The following is a 17,231-nucleotide window of genomic DNA, read 5'->3' on the forward strand; positions in this document are numbered from 1 at the left end:
AATAAAGAATTAAAAAAATAAAATAAAATGAATCCTCAAAAATACAACTTGCCTAATAATTCTGCATTCCCTGTATATATACACAGCATCCACCTTCACTACTTCATTATAGAACATTCAATGACTGAAATAGATATAAAAGGATTACAACCAGCCACAAACACGTAGACTGCCATGAAATCATGAAAATAAGGATATCTGAATAAATAATACTGCATAATCGAATAGCAACAGCATCATAAGGGACAGACTCATATGTAGTATACAGTATGTATGAATAAATGATAGAGTGTTGTAGGATCTGTTATGTAGGATTTTCTCACTAGTTATGAAAACATTATGTTTCTTTTATATTACGATAAAAATAGTTTTGGTTTATTTTTTTTAAAAGGCTTTAGACTCACGTGTTTGACTATCTAATTTTATCGTAATCTGAGATCTACAATATCTTTTAACATGGCCTACTTCAGAAGAGAAACAAAAAAAAACTGTTTAAATAGTAGCTAAATATAGTTTGATTAAACCAGTTCAGAAAGGGCCATGTGCAGACATGATTTGGGAAATGGCACAAAGAGGAGCTATACAAATTTTCACAAAAGACAAAATGCCTTTGATAAGAGATTTTCTCAGAGAACTTTATTTCTGTCGTTACAGCTACACTTTTCTAATAATCTGACAAATTTAAGGCATTCTATTAGAACCCAGATTACTTTATCACACCATAACCAATGTTTAGGACCCACCACTATTGGGGTACTGTAGCGTAACGATTAGCTTAACACAATATGGCCATATTGTGGAATTGAATCACCATATCTGTTTGCTGAGACAGGTGATTTACCGTACGTAGCCCTGTAAAATTTAGAACCATATTTTTGTGTGTGTGCTCTTCCTTAATCTGTATTTGGTCCTATGCAGTGGACGTAAGTGTCTAGCTGGGGCTCCGTTATCCCCTATGTTAAACTGAACATGTCTACCTGAAGTCCCCAGGCACTTGTCTCAGTGTTGCAGGACTTAGCTCATTGACTGAGAGAGATCAGCTGACTCTGCATGTCTCCAAATATAGCACAGCCAAGTAGGACCGCGATCATCCTGATCTGTCAGAGTAGCTTGGTGCAATCAGCTTGCAGTGAGTGGAGGGACCGGGAACGTAAAGTTATATTCCACCCTCTCTCTACTCACCTCTTGTAGTGTGCACTGCAGTGATACACCAAGCAAAGGAGCATGAATGCCTTCGGCCTTAGTATGGCTCATCCTCACTACAATCATGGTAAGAGAGATAGTCAAGGCATAGTGGGGGTGGGGTGCATATACAGAGAATGGGGAGTGGACAGACTGTAAATAAGCTGTGGACAGACAGAGAAGCTGAGTGGACATACAGAATGGGAGCATCAGGTTTAACCCCTTAAGGACCAAACTTCTGGAATAAAAGGGAACCATGACATGTTCCTTAAGGGGTTAAACAACTAAAATAGGGCGTGGGGGAAGGCACATATTTATTTATTTATTTAGTTATAAAATATTTTACCAGGATGGATACATTGAGATTTCTCTTGTTTTCAAGTATGTCCTGGGTCCACAAAACATTGCATTGTTACAATAGGATACAATATTACAAAAATACAATATACAAACTATATATATATACACATATATAAATTGAATACATAACAGGTAATAAATATATTCAACCATGACAGGTGCATTCTGTGCTGAGGTATATTGCCATAGATCTCTTAAAAGATTTTAGATTGAATGAAGGTTTGACTGTGTCCCTGAGGTTATTCCATAATTGCGGTGCTCTGTAGGAAAATGAGGATCGAGCCACTTTTTTTTGTATTGCGGTATGCTAAATATCGTGCTAGTACTGGATCGGAGGTTATAGTAGGTGGGAACAGCCGGGGAGAGCATTCTACTCAGGTAGGGTGGGAGCTGTCCTGAAATGCTCTTATGCACAATGCTGGAAAGATGAAGCGTGCGTCGGGATTCCAGCGACAGCCAGTCTAGCTCTTTTAGCATGTCACAGTGGTGGGTAAAGTAATTATATTCTAATACAAAGTGGCAGAATTAATTATGTAACGTATTCAGTTTATTAAGGTGGCTTTGCGGTATGGGTGCATACACTAAATCCCCATAATCAATGAGCGGCAATAGCATTTGTTGCACTGTTTCCTTACTGTATATAGGGGCCAGACTCCAGAGATACCCAGGCTCCTCAAATGAAAACAAACCAAGGACTGGGAACAAGTATACGATCAATGGCAGGTTTATTAGACAGAAACAGGCAACGTTAGAGAAGCATTGTATTGGATATGATTGCCGGTGATGTCAGCTTGGATGCTGACGTCGGTGGAAATAGAGACTGCAGTGGAAGAGTCTCAGTGCTGGAAATGAGGTAAGTTGAACAGACATCAAATTCGTATGGACAGGGATCGCATCGATATAAGGGAAACAATGCTTGCTATTTTCGAGACCATAGGTTCCCTTTAATGAATAACCCTATTTAGGTTTATGTATGACCATCCATGTTATCTATATCAACCTTATTCCATCATTTCATTATATCGCTACTTCATCTCTGTTCTCAACTGAATGGAGCTGTATCAGTCATTTTTGTTAACAAAGCCTGTTAATGGTTCCTGTTAACATATACATCACACACTTGTCCATACTATGCACAATACTCACTCAGACCTTTATAAAAATATCACATAAAACAGAAGAAATACAAGAATGACATGTCATGTTATGGTTTACAAATGTCATTTTTATTTATTTGAATTATATATTTATTCCAATATATTATATTATATTTAATCCATATATATAACTTTACATTGTGAACACTGTTAGAAGCAGAAAGCCACATTTAGGAAGGAGTTGATTAATAGTCAATAGAGTTTACCAAGGCAAATGGGACAAGGGTTGCCCAAACCATCAGATTTTATACATTATGTGAAAGACTTCTTCATTCACTATGGCGCGTACCTTTATCAATCAAAGGAACACTGTGGTCACCAATACAACTTAAAGGGTTACTCCAGCCACCATGACCACTTTAGTGGTTTGAATAGGTCATAGTGATTGGAGTACGTATGAGTACCACATTCCAAGTTTAATCTCTTGGCCGTGGGAGATGGGGAGTCCTTATGTGCAGCATTTCAGTATAAAACCCTGTACGTACAGAGATATTTTACGATACTGCCAGAGATATAACCCTACTACCAGCAGCGTTATTATCCAGCTCGGAGCATGAGGGCCTACCAGGGCTGACTGACTAAATGTATCATTCATACACACCCATTGTGAAATAATACAATCATAATGGTTCCTAAGGGATTCTGTCCATAATTAATACATTGATTTAACACTTAAGTCCAAGATTTACACATTTTCCCAGATATCATTTTAAAGTCTTCTCTGATAGAATTAATTATTCATAAATGTAATGAAAAGCGGCTAAAAAAAAAACAGGGGATAGAGAGCAACCAATGATTTTAAAAGGGAAGAAGAAGAATTGGAATCACAAAAGGATAAAGAAATTATAAATTGGACAGGTGATGACAAAAATAATTGGTATATTATTATTATTATATTTTTGGTATTTATATAGCGCCAACATATTCCACAACGCTTTACAATATTATAAAAGGGGGAAATTTAACAATAAGGAAAAGGACTAAAGTGAAATGGTAGCTCCAATACAGATGAAAAAGTTGGGCATCCATTCCACAGAATGATATCTCTAAAATATTTAGAATAATTATGGGGTATACCCTTTATTAAGCCGCTTACGGACAAAACAACAATAAAGTGTAATAATAGTGAAAAACACTCGTGAAAATACAGGTGAATTAAAAACTGGGTGGATGCAGTATGGATATTCTACATAGGTAGTGAGGGTGGCAAAAAGAGTATCTGAAATACAGTATTAAATAAAAAATACAATATATAGTACAGTATATGTTCAGTCAGATATCTTATACACCCTAACCCTACAGAAGTGGAGGGCTCAGTAGATATCCCGGCTTTAGATGTGAATCCCCAGCTCCTTTCTACAGACTTAAGTGTATTTCGGTAGATTTAAACAATTTGGAACAGATATAAGTTATCCATGTGTAATCATATAGTGTTTGTCCAGATTGATATTCGTCATATAGAGTCTAGAATGAGCTAGAGGAAGGTATGTATTTATACTGCCACTCTGTGTTTAAAACAGAATGGTGGTACGTGGGGAACTGCTCAGTTAATAAGGACAGATATCAACACCCTTTGTTCCATATATATCTCACAGTGGATAGTGGATAGAGTTCATTTCAATTTATCCAGATATCACCTTACAGGGTAGAAGTGCCTTAGAGGCAGATTTTTTACTTATATAGTTAGTATAGAGAGGTAGCGATATAATAGTCTCAATAGATTGTTGCAATAGATTAGTACAAGTGCACTTTTGTAAATAAGGCTAGGTAACTGATTGCACAGGGTATACCCGTGGGTCAGTTCATAAATGTCCCAAAGATAGGTGGAAAACGACACAAATAAATCAAATATCTCACGGGGAGATCAGCCACTATGGCTAATATAAAGTATGTGAACCATCAAGTCTAGCTCCTATGTACACTTAATTAAACTGCTGCTTCAAGGCAGCCTACCCCAGCCTACCCCTATGTAGTACAGACGAAATCACCCAGCTGACTAGAGTGATATCCCACCCGGTCTGACTCGTAGATATATTGTGGTAGACTGCTGCTTCAAGGCAGCCTAACGTTGTATATTCCACACGGACTGTCTAGCTGACTAGAAAAGTATATACATTGCTGCCTCCGAATAGTCTATCTCTAAATATGAGCGTAAACTGTAAAAACTCCCTATTCCCTGGTGATACCAGGGCTAGATACCATTGCTGCTACTAGAGAGATAGTCTCATAGTCTCATAGTCTCTGATCGAAGCACAGAGTACCAGTCTATATAAGTAACAAATTCCCCACGTTATTAAAGATCAGCCAACTGCATCCCCCAGTATTAAAAACGAAGTTCGGCAAACGCTCGACGCACGTTTCGGCGTGATCACACGCCTTTTGTTTTTTAACAATAAATTAGACAAATCCAAAATGTTAAAGAGACAATAGATTGATGAGGACCCTGTTCAAATGAGCTTACAGTCTAGTAAGATATTGGATGCTATTGAATGAAATGTGTGTGTAGGAGTTTATTCTCAATTCTTGCAAATAAGTGTGGGAAGAATCATAGTTGTGTAAATGAAAAGTGGGTGTGCTGGAGGTGCATAAATTTACCAGTCTGAAATAATACATGTCAAATATTACAAGCCCCACTATCTTTTGCCAGAAGAGCTTGCAATCCATCATTAATACACTGTTTCCCAAAGTTCTAGGCATTCTCAGAGTATTCCACTAGTTGTGATACAAAGTAAGCAGCATTAAAGTAACCATTGTAATATTTCTACATAATCAACCTCTCCTTTCCAGGATAGACCAAAATCACAGTCTAGTCAGTACTCAGCGCCTTCAGTAAGTATAATCTTTAAATCTGCTCAGACGGTTAACTCCTGGACTGCCAGAGAAGTGTTGCTGATGTATTACTGTCTTATTTGGAAAGCAGCTTTTTGGTCTCTACATCCATACTTTATCTCTATAACCGTGGCAGTCAGTGCGATCGGTTTTTACACCTGTGCAGAGCCCGAGCGATGCCCTAGTTACAATGTTACAGTGTCAGTCAGTGAGAGGGACATGGTTAAAGTGTTGCAGTGTCAGTCAGTGAGAGGGACATGGCTACAGTGTCAGTCAGTGAGAGGGACATGGCTACAGTGTCAGTCAGTGAGAGGGACATGGCTACAGTGTCAGTCAGTGAGAGGGACATGGCTACAGTGTTGCAGTATCAGTCAGTCAGTGAGAGGGACATGGTTACAGTGTTGCAGTGTCAGTCAGTGAGAGGGACATGGTTACAGTGTTGCAGTGTCAGTCAGTGAGAGGGACATGGCTACAGTGTCAGTCAGTGAGAGGGACATGGTTACAGTGTTGCAGTGTCAGTCAGTCAGTGAGAGGGACATGGCTACAGTGTCAGTCAGTGAGAGGGACATGGTTACAGTGTCAGTCAGTGAGAGGGACATGGTTACAGTGTTGCAGTGTCAGTCAGTCAGTGAGAGGGACATGACTACAGTGTCAGTCAGTGAGAGGGACATGGCTACAGTGTTGCAGTGTCAGTCAGTCAGTGAGAGGGACATGGTTACATTGTTGCAGTGTCAGTCAGTGAGAGGGATATGGTTACAGTGTTGGAGTGTCAGTCAGTGAGAGGGACATGGTTACAGTGTTGGAGTGTCAGTCAGTGAGAGGGACATGGTTACAGTGTTGCAGTGTCAGTCAGTGAGAGGGACATGGTTAACTTGTTGCAGTATCAGTCAGTGAGAGGGATATGGTTACAGTGTTGCAGTGTCAGTCAGTCAGTGAGAGGGACATGGTTACAGTGTTGGAGTGTCAGTCAGTCAGTGAGAGGGACATGGTTACATTGTTGCAGTGTCAGTCAGTGAGAGGGACATGGTTAACTTGTTGCAGTATCAGTCAGTGAGAGGGACATGGTTACAGTGTTGCAGTGTCAGTCAGTGAGAGGGACATGGTTACATTGTTGCAGTATCAGTCATTGAGAGGGACATGGTTACATTGTTGCAGTATCAGTCAGTGAGAGGGACATGGTTACAGTGTTGGAGTGTCAGTCAGTGAGAGGGACATGGTTAACTTGTTGCAGTATTAGTCAGTGAGAGGGACATGGTTACATTGTTGCAGTGTCAGTCAGTGAGAGGGATATGGTTACAGTGTTGCAGTGTCAGTCAGTCAGTGAGAGGGACATGGTTACAGTGTTGCAGTGTCAGTCAGTGAGAGGGACATGTTTACAGTGTTGCAGTGTCAGTCATTGAGAGGGACATGGTTACATTGTTGCAGTATCAGTCAGTGAGAGGACATGGTTACAGTGTTGCAGTGTCAGTCAGTGAGAGGGATATGGTTACAGTGTTGCAGTGTCAGTCAGTGAGAGGGACATGGTTACATTGTTGCAGTGTCAGTCAGTGAGAGGGATATGGTTACAGTGTTGCAGTGTCAGTCAGTCAGTGAGAGGGACATGGTTACAGTGTTGCAGTGTCAGTCAGTGAGAGGGACATGGTTACAGTGTTGCAGTGTCAGTCAGTGAGAGGGACATGGTTACAGTGTCAGTCAGTGAGAGGGACATGGTTACATTGTTGCAGTATCAGTCAGTGAGAGGGACATGGTTACATTGTTGCAGTGTCAGTCAGTGAGAGGGATATGGTTACAGTGTTGCAGTGTCAGTCAGTGAGAGGGACATGGTTACAGTGTTGGAGTGTCAGTCAGTGAGAGGGACATGGTTACATTGTTGCAGTGTCAGTCAGTGAGAGGGATATGGTTACAGTGTTGCAGTGTCAGTCAGTCAGTGAGAGGGACATGGTTACAGTGTTGCAGTGTCAGTCAGTGAGAGGGACATGGTTACAGTGTTGCAGTATCAGTCAGTGAGAGGGACATGGTTACATTGTTGCAGTGTCAGTCAGTGAGAGGGATATGGTTACAGTGTTGCAGTGTCAGTCAGTCAGTGAGAGGGACATGGTTCATTGTTGCAGTATCAGTCAGTGAGAGGGACATGGTTACATTGTTGCAGTGTCAGTCAGTGAGAGGGATATGGTTACAGTGTTGCAGTGTCAGTCAGTGAGAGGGACATGGTTAACTTGTTGCAGTATCAGTCAGTGAGAGGGACATGGTTACAGTGTTGCAGTGTCAGTCAGTGAGAGGGACATGGTTACAGTGTTGCAGTGTCAGTCAGTCAGTGAGAGAGATATGGTTACAGTGTTGCAGTGTCAGTCAGTGAGAGGTACATGGTTACATTGTTGCAGTATCAGTCAGTGAGAGGACATGGCTACAGTGTTGCAGTGTCATTCAGTCAGTGAGAGGGACATGGTTATAGTGTTGCAGTATCAGTCAGTGAGAGGGATATGGTTACAGTGTTGCAGTGTCAGTCAGTGAGAGGGACATGGTTACAGTGTTGGAGTGTCAGTCAGTGAGAGGGACATGGTTAACTTGTTGCAGTATCAGTCAGTGAGAGGGATATGGTTACAGTGTTGCAGTGTCAGTCAGTCAGTGAAAGGGACATGGTTACAGTGTTGGAGTGTCAGTCAGTGAGAGGACATGGTTACATTGTTGCAGTGTCAGTCAGTGAGAGGGATATGGTTACAGTGTTGCAGTGTCAGTCAGTGAGAGGGATATGGTTACAGTGTTGGAGTGTCAGTCAGTGAGAGGGACATGGTTACAGTGTTGGAGTGTCAGTCAGTGAGAGGGACATGGTTACAGTGTTGGAGTGTCAGTCAGTGAGAGGGACATGGTTACATTGTTGCAGTGTCAGTCAGTGAGAGGACATGGTTACAGTGTTGCAGTGTCAGTCAGTGAGAGGGACATGGTTACATTATCAGTCAGTGAGAGGACATGGTTACAGTGTTGCAGTGTCAGTCAGTGAGAGGGACATGGCTAAAGTGTTGCAGTGTCAGTCAGTGAAAGGGACATGGCTACAGTGTCAGTCAGTGAGAGGGACATGGTTACAGTGTTGCAGTGTCAGTCAGTCAGTGAGAGGGATATGGTTACAGTGTTGCAGTATCAGTCAGTGAGAGGACATGGTTACATTGTTGCAGTGTCAGTCAGTGAGAGGGATATGGTTACAGTGTTGCAGTGTCAGTCAGTGAGAGGGATATGGTTACAGTGTTGGAGTGTCAGTCAGTGAGAGGGACATGGTTACAGTGTTGGAGTGTCAGTCAGTGAGAGGGACATGGTTACAGTGTTGGAGTGTCAGTCAGTGAGAGGGACATGGTTACATTGTTGGAGTGTCAGTCAGTGAGAGGGACATGGTTACATTGTTGCAGTATCAGTCAGTGAGAGGACATGGTTACAGTGTTGCAGTGTCAGTCAGTGAGAGGGACATGGCTAAAGTGTTGCAGTGTCAGTCAGTGAAAGGGACATGGCTACAGTGTCAGTCAGTGAGAGGGACATGGTTACAGTGTTGCAGTGTCAGTCAGTCAGTGAGAGGGACATGGTTACAGTGTTGCAGTATCAGTCAGTGAGAGGGACATGGTTAACTTGTTGCAGTATCAGTCAGTGAGAGGGATATGGTTACAGTGTTGCAGTGTCAGTCAGTGAGAGGGACATGGTTACAGTGTTGGAGTGTCAGTCAGTGAGAGGGACATGGTTACATTGTTGGAGTGTCAGTCAGTGAGAGGGACATGGTTACATTGTTGCAGTATCAGTCAGTGAGAGGACATGGTTACAGTGTTGCAGTGTCAGTCAGTGAGAGGGACATGGCTAAAGTGTTGCAGTGTCAGTCAGTGAAAGGGACATGGCTACAGTGTCAGTCAGTGAGAGGGACATGGTTACAGTGTTGCAGTGTCAGTCAGTCAGTGAGAGGGACATGGTTACAGTGTTGCAGTATCAGTCAGTGAGAGGGACATGGTTAACTTGTTGCAGTATCAGTCAGTGAGAGGGATATGGTTACAGTGTTGCAGTGTCAGTCAGTGAGAGGGACATGGTTACAGTGTTGCAGTGTCAGTCAGTCAGTGAGAGGGACATGGTTAAAGTTGCAGTCAGTGAGAGGGACATGGTTACATTGTTGCAGTATCAGTCATTGAGAGGACATGGTTACAGTGTTGGAGTGTCAGTCAGTGAGAGGGACATGGTTACATTGTTGCAGTATCAGTCAGTGAGAGGGACATGGTTACATTGTTGCAGTGTCAGTCAGTGAGAGGGACATGGCTACGTTGCTGCAGTGTGCTGTCAGTCAGGGCACACGGTTACAATGATACAGTGTTGGTTAATGAGCGGGCATGGTGTTACAGTTTTGCATTGCCAGTAAGAGTGCAGGTTGTTGCAGTGCCAGTAAGTAAGAGTACAAGTTGTTGCCAGTCAGGTTGTTACAGTGTTGCAGTGCCAGTCAGTGAGAGGGCACGGTGTTACAATGCCATTCAGGGTCTTACAATGTTACAGTGCCAGTCAGTGAGAGGGCACGGTGTTACAATGCCATTCAGGGTGTTACAATGTTACAGTGCATGTCAGGGTGTCACAATGTTGCAGTGCCATTCTGGGTATCACAATTTTGCAGTGCCAGTGAGAGGGCACGGTGTTACAATGTTACAGTGCCAATCAGGGTGTTACAATGTTACAGTGCCAGTCAGTGAGAGGGCACGGTGTTACAATACCATTCAGGGTGTCACAATGTTACAGTGCCAGTCAGGGTGTTACAATGTTACCGTGCCAGTCAGGGTATTACAATGTTACCGTGCCAGTCAGGGTGTTACAATGTTACAGTGCCAGTCAGGGTATTACAATGTTACCGTGCCAGTTAGGGTGTTACAATGTTACAGTGCCAGTCAGGGTGTTACAATGTTACCGTGCCAGTCGGTGTATTACAATGTTACAGTGCCAGTCAGGGTGTCACAATGTTGCAGCTCACGTTCCATGAGAGCAGTGTGTGAATCCAGAGTGAGCCAGGCTCCCGGTGTAGGATGTCAGCAGGGCACGTCACGGGAATGGAGTAGCAGCTATACGGTGGGGCGTGGGCTCCATCTCTGCCTGGCTATTATTGGAAGCTGGATCAATGCCCTGCAAACATCACCCTCAGAGGATGGGAGTGTATCCATAGACACCGGCGGGCGATCAGTGGGTAAGTAAAACGCTGTGAGATGCCAGGACAGGGAAGGGTGGATCCTCTGTTAGATATGAATGTTTTTACTCATCATTGCAGAGTTACAGTGACTCTGGATACAACGTGTGCAGATATACAATGACACAGAATACAGAGTGTACAGATATACAATGACACAGGATACAGAGTGTGCAGATATACAATGACACAGAATACAGAGTGTGCAGATATACAATGACACAGGGTACAATGTGTACAGATATACAATGACTGAATACAAAGTGTGCAGATATACAATGACACAGAATACAAAGTGTGCAGATATAAAATGACACAGAATACAAAGTGTGCAGATATACAATGACACAGGATACAGAGTGTGCAGATATACAATGACACAGGATACAGAGTGTACAGATATACAATGACACGGAATACAATGTGTACAGATATACAATGACACAGGGTACAATGTGTACAGATATACAATGACACAGGATACAGAGTGTGCAGATATACAATGACACAGAATACAAAGTGTGCAGATATACAATGACACAGAATACAAAGTGTGCAGATATACAATGACACAGGATACAGAGTGTGCAGATATGCAATGACACAGGGTACAGAGTGTGCAGATATATAATGACACAGGGTACAATGCGTACAGATATACAATGACAGGGTACAGAGTGAGCAGATTTACAATGACACGGAATACAAAGTGTGCAGATATACAATGACACAGAATACAAAGTGTGCAGATATACAATGACACAGAATACAAAGTGTGCAGATATACAATGACACAGGATACAGAGTGAGCAGATATACAATGACACAGGGTACAGATATGCAATGACACAGGGTACAGAGTGTGCAGATATACAATGACACAGGGTACAGAGTGTACAGATATACAATGACACAGGATACAGAGTGTGCAGATATACAATGACACAGGGTACAGAGTGAGCAGATTTACAATGACACAGAATACAAAGTGTGCAGATATACAATGACACAGGATACAGAGTGAGCAGATTTACAATGACACAGGGTACAGATATGCAATGACACAGGGTACAGAGTGTGCAGATATACAATGACACAGGGTACAGAGTGTACAGATATACAATGACACAGGATACAGAGTGTGCAGATATACAATGACACAGGATACAGAGTGTGCAGATATACAATGACACAGGGTACAATGTGTACAGATATACAATGACACAGGATACAGAGTGTGCAGATATACAATGACACAGGATACAGAGTGTGCAGATATACAATGACACAGAATACAAAGTGTGCAGATATACAATGACACAGGGTACAGAGTGTACAGATATACAATGACACAGGGTACAGAGTGTACAGATATACAATGACACAGGGTACAGAGTGTACAGATATACAATGACACAGGGTACAGAGTGAGCAGATTTACAATGACACAGGGTACAGAGTGTACAGATATACAATGACACAGGGTACAGAGTGTACAGATATACAATGACACAGGGTACAGAGTGTGCAGATATACAATGACACAGAATACAATGTGCCCAGATATACAATGACACAGGGTACAATGTGTACAGATATACAATGACAGGATACAGAGTGTGCAGATATACAATGACACAGAATACACAGTGTGCAGATATACAATGACACAGGGTACAGAGTGTGCAGATATACAATGACACAGGGTACAGAGTGTGCAGATATACAATGACACAGGGTACAATGTGTACAGATATACAATGACACAGGGTACAGAGTGTGCAGATATACAATGACACAGGATACAGAGTGTGCAGATATATAATGACACAGGGTACAATGTGTACAGATATACAATGACACAGAATACAAAGTGTGCAGATATACAATGACAGGATACAGAGTGTACAGATATACAATGACACAGGGTACAGAGTGTACAGATATACAATGACACAGGACACAGAGTGTACAGATATACAATGACACAGGATACAGAGTGTGCAGATATACAATGACACAGGATACAGAGTGTGCAGATATACAATGACATAGGGTACAATGTGTACAGATATACAATGACACAGAATACAAAGTGTGCAGATATACAATGACACAGGACACAGAGTGTACAGATATACAATGACATAGGGTACAGAGTGTGCAGATATACAATGACAGGGTACAGAGTGTGCAGATATACAATGACACAGGGTACAATGTGTACAGATATGCAATGACACAGGGTACAGAGTGTGCAGATATACAATGACACAGGATACAGAGTGTGCAGATATATAATGACACAGGGTACAATGTGTACAGATATACAATGACACAGAATACAAAGTGTGCAGATATACAATGACAGGATACAGAGTGTGCAGATATACAATGACACAGAATACAAAGTGTGCAGATATACAATGACACAGAATACAAAGTGTGCAGATATACAATGACACGATACAGAGTGTACAGATATACAATGACACAGGGTACAGAGTGTGCAGATATACAATGACACAGAATACAATGTGCCCAGATATACAATGACACAGGACACAGAGTGTACAGATATACAATGACACAGGGTACAGAGTGTGCAGATATACAATGACACAAGGTACAGAGTGTACAGATATACAATGACACAGGGTACAATGTGTACAGATATACAATGACACAGGGTACAATGTGTACAGATATACAATGACACAGGGTACAGAGTGTGCAGATACACAATGACACAGGGTACAATGTCTCACCCTGTGCCTACACAATGAGGAGGGGGCATAGTAGTTAATCTGTATCTGCCGTGATTTCCAATAAGACTGGGATTCTGCCAGAGCTATCTTTAATGAATGCATCATGGTCGGACAGCCTGGCTGGGGTTTAAAGGCTATTTCTTAAAATAGCTAATTGGAAAATCTAATAGAGCAGTACTGGTCACACTGTGCCTTTAAATACAGACAGTGTGCCCATTCATTGATCTGAGGCCTAGCTTATTGTTCTGTCCATAGAACTGGAATGTGCTATTACTGCTTAAAATCCCCATGTGAGACATACTGTCAGAAATACTGTGAGAGATACTGTGTGAAATGACGAGGGAAGTTTAAACGTATTGCAAGCCAAATGATTTCCTCCATGTTGCTAATATGTTATCTAAATGGCCTGGATCTTCTTTAACACCTTAAGGACCAAACTTCTGGATTAAAAGGGAATCATGACATGTCACACATGTCATGTGTCCTGAAGAGGTTAATGGTGTAATACAGTGGCCCAGGTAGAGATGCTTGTGATTTAAACGTGTACACGAGACAATATACCAGGTCCATCATGTTGTCTTGGATACACTTCACTTCTACAAACTGTTGGGTAGTGTATGGAATGTGGAGCTATGTAAAATTCAAATGCTAATCATTAATCAGGCAGAGGTACTTCAGGTCACAACCTTTCATGTCCTGGCCAGCAGCATGATGCAATTATGTAAGTCCTTGAAAACGTGGATCTTGTAGCCCTGCTGCCATTGCAGACAAATGCACATAGTACAGGAATATCCTGCCTTCAGAATAAAGCGTGCTTTTTAGGTGTTGCTGTTAATGAAGCCCTTTTTTATTTTTATTTATTTTTTTCTACATATACAGTTGCTGTGTTTTTTTTTTGTTTGTTTTTCTAAACAATAGGACGTATTAAAGCGTGCCCGGATTTTATGTGATTCATGGTTAATAATAAAAGCATTTAGTTTTCCAACTGCAGCATTCATTGTGACAGGCTGGCATACTTCATGAACCTCTGAATGAACTCTAGTTTAAGTGATGCCAACAGCACCACATACCGTATTTCTCTTCCAAAGTACTTTCATTATCTTCAGGGCTGTTCTCTAAAATGTGACTTGTGGGAACTCCAAGTATAAATAGCTGAAATAAAAATATATCTGACTTAGGGAATGTTCCAAATCTGTTAGTTTGGCCTAAAATTTGAATTCTCGACAAGTCACACACTAGTGAATATTGCTGTTAGTGGAGTGTCAGCTTGTCCGTCAGCTATTTTATTCAGGACATCTAGGAATTTTTCATTATTTTGATCTGCTGCCACCACAATATGTGTCAAACCATTTTTGAGCCGTTTCACAAAAAGAAAGAAAAAATGGAAGAACGTGGTTCTCCCAACATTTAAAGGGTTCCTCCAAGCATTAAAATTACTGCAACCCACTATAGTGGTTATGATACCAGGAGTACCTTGGCGCTGTTAGCCGGTAACGAGTTAAACCATTTAGTAACGATTTGTCCTCTTATCTGGGTGTCTGGTGGGCTCCTAGTCATCTCTCCTCATGGTGACGGGTTTCCAGATTAAGCAGCTGATGCACTCACCATTCAATATCTACTAACGTCAACTAACTGTCAGCAGCTAAGGGGTTAAACTCGGTATGTGCAGCACACAGCGAAACGCTGCACTTACAGACTTCCGTCACCAAAACCACTTCAAATCACTGACGTGTACATGGTGCTTAGAGTAACCCTTTAAATCAAGCAGCTCACCTGCTACTCAATTATCCAGGTTTGAATATAAGTTCTAAGCTGTTCCTCCTGGGGCAGCAGTAATAGGCTGAGATGGCTTGGACCATCTTCCAGTCTTGCATACACCTAGATGTGTTTCATGAAATTGTAAGGATCAGTGATGAAGCCCTGGGTATTCTGGTAGATGTAAAGGTTTGCTATTGATTGTGCTCGTTTTTTTCTTTATAATTTATTTTATCTTAATTCACAGCCAAGTAGAGTTTGTAAATTAGTTAACACTTGCAGTGCGTATGCACATTTATTTATCATTTAAATGTGTTTATCATTACATACTTCATCGTCACTCAGACACTTTTTAGACAGGATAGTGGGCTTTATAAAACCACAATCAGGATCATTCACTAAACTCAGACATTTTGCAAATTATTGGAAAACCTCAAGAACCAAATTATTGGACTGCCCTCTCAGGTTAAGCAGTCAAGCCCTGCTTTGCAGTACATTGGCTTAGAGCATCAACTGTGGGCAATCTCAGAACAGGGGAATTCCAGTACTCCTGGAGGAGGTAACAGGGGACCCCAGGTAAGTTATCAAACAATTTGCAAACAGTTTGGTCACTTACCCTGGGGTGGAGCAAAGGAACTCCTGATACCATAATCACTGCAGTGTGCTGTGGTAATGGTGCTTGGCACGTTCCTTAAATATGAATGACAAAACTAAGAGAATTAGAGAATTTATCCAAATCCGCTAATTTTACCTCTCTTTTTCTGCAAATATTCAGAGTTTAGTGAATAACCTTATTTTGGAGTAATTTTTATTGACCAATGATTATACCTCCTGTACTTGTTTATTTTAGCGGTGCGCATAATTATCACTCACTAAGCGTGATGGATGCTAACTAGTTTATGTACACATTCGACCTTGCTATTTAACTATGCAAGATATTCCTATGATCACCACCTAACACTTTTATGGCTTGTGTTATAGCAATACATTGTTATTTCTTTCACAAAACTAACTTGATCGTTCACAATTATTCTCTTGCTCTCGCATGCTAAAATGTGACTGTAGCACTTTATACCTGCTTATACTTGTGGGCATTACAGGCAGGGGTGTATTTTGGTTTTGTGCTGCCCTAGGCATGACAAAACTCTGACACCACCGTTCCTGTCAAGGTCCTGTTTTAGACCAAAATGCTCTTTGACTGCAGACACACACTCTCACTGATGCATACACTGACATGCACACAGTCATTGGCACACATATTGTTTAACCAACACACACACTTTTACTAACAGACACACATACACATTCACAGAAATACACTACACACACTGACACACTGACAGACATACAGATACACACACACACACACACACACACACACACACACACACACACACACACTCCCTGACAGATACACACACACACTCCCTGACAGATACACACACACACACACACACACACACCCTGACAGATACACACACACACACACACACACCCTGACAGATACACACACACACACACACACCCTGACAGATACACACACACACACACACACCCTGACAGATACACACACACACACACACCCTGACAGATACACACACACACACACACACTCCCTGACAGATACACACACACACACACACACACACACTCCCTGACAGATACACACATATACACATTCACTGACAAATACATACACACTTACTGCCAGACACTCAGTGACAGACACACACACACACACACACACACTCACTGATGGACATACACATTCACTATCAAACACAGTCTTTGACAAACACACACACACTGATACTGACACACTCAGAATTTGTTTTCTTTTAATTTCCTACCAGCCTCCCTACTTTGAAGAGTGCTGGAAAGGAATCTCTATTTCCCTGGGGTCCAGTGCGGATCCTTTAACTACACTATAGTGCCCTGAGGGTGCCCCCACCCTCAGGGTCCCCCTCCCGCCGGGCTGGATGGAGAGGAAGG

General features: G+C 41.8%; 1 protein-coding gene across 3 annotated transcripts in view; it reads left to right on the plus strand.

Moving 5' to 3' along the window:
- Window positions 1-1,242: 1,242 nt before the first annotated feature.
- The window catches only part of TMEM117 (transmembrane protein 117), a 231,348-nt gene continuing 215,359 nt past the window's right edge, over window positions 1,243-17,231 (plus strand). Inside the window, exon 1 of one of the 3 annotated variants that reach the window (XM_063446943.1) lies at window positions 1,243-1,270. The gene's annotated coding sequence lies outside the window, so the exon portion shown is untranslated. Of the gene's footprint in view, window positions 1,271-2,355; window positions 2,396-10,470; window positions 10,717-17,231 lie in introns of those variants that run through there. The other 2 variants (XM_063446944.1, XM_063446942.1) reach the window with 2 other exon arrangements.

This window comes from Pelobates fuscus, chromosome 3, assembly GCF_036172605.1.
Source record: "Pelobates fuscus isolate aPelFus1 chromosome 3, aPelFus1.pri, whole genome shotgun sequence".
Classification (NCBI taxonomy): Eukaryota; Metazoa; Chordata; class Amphibia; order Anura; family Pelobatidae; genus Pelobates; species Pelobates fuscus.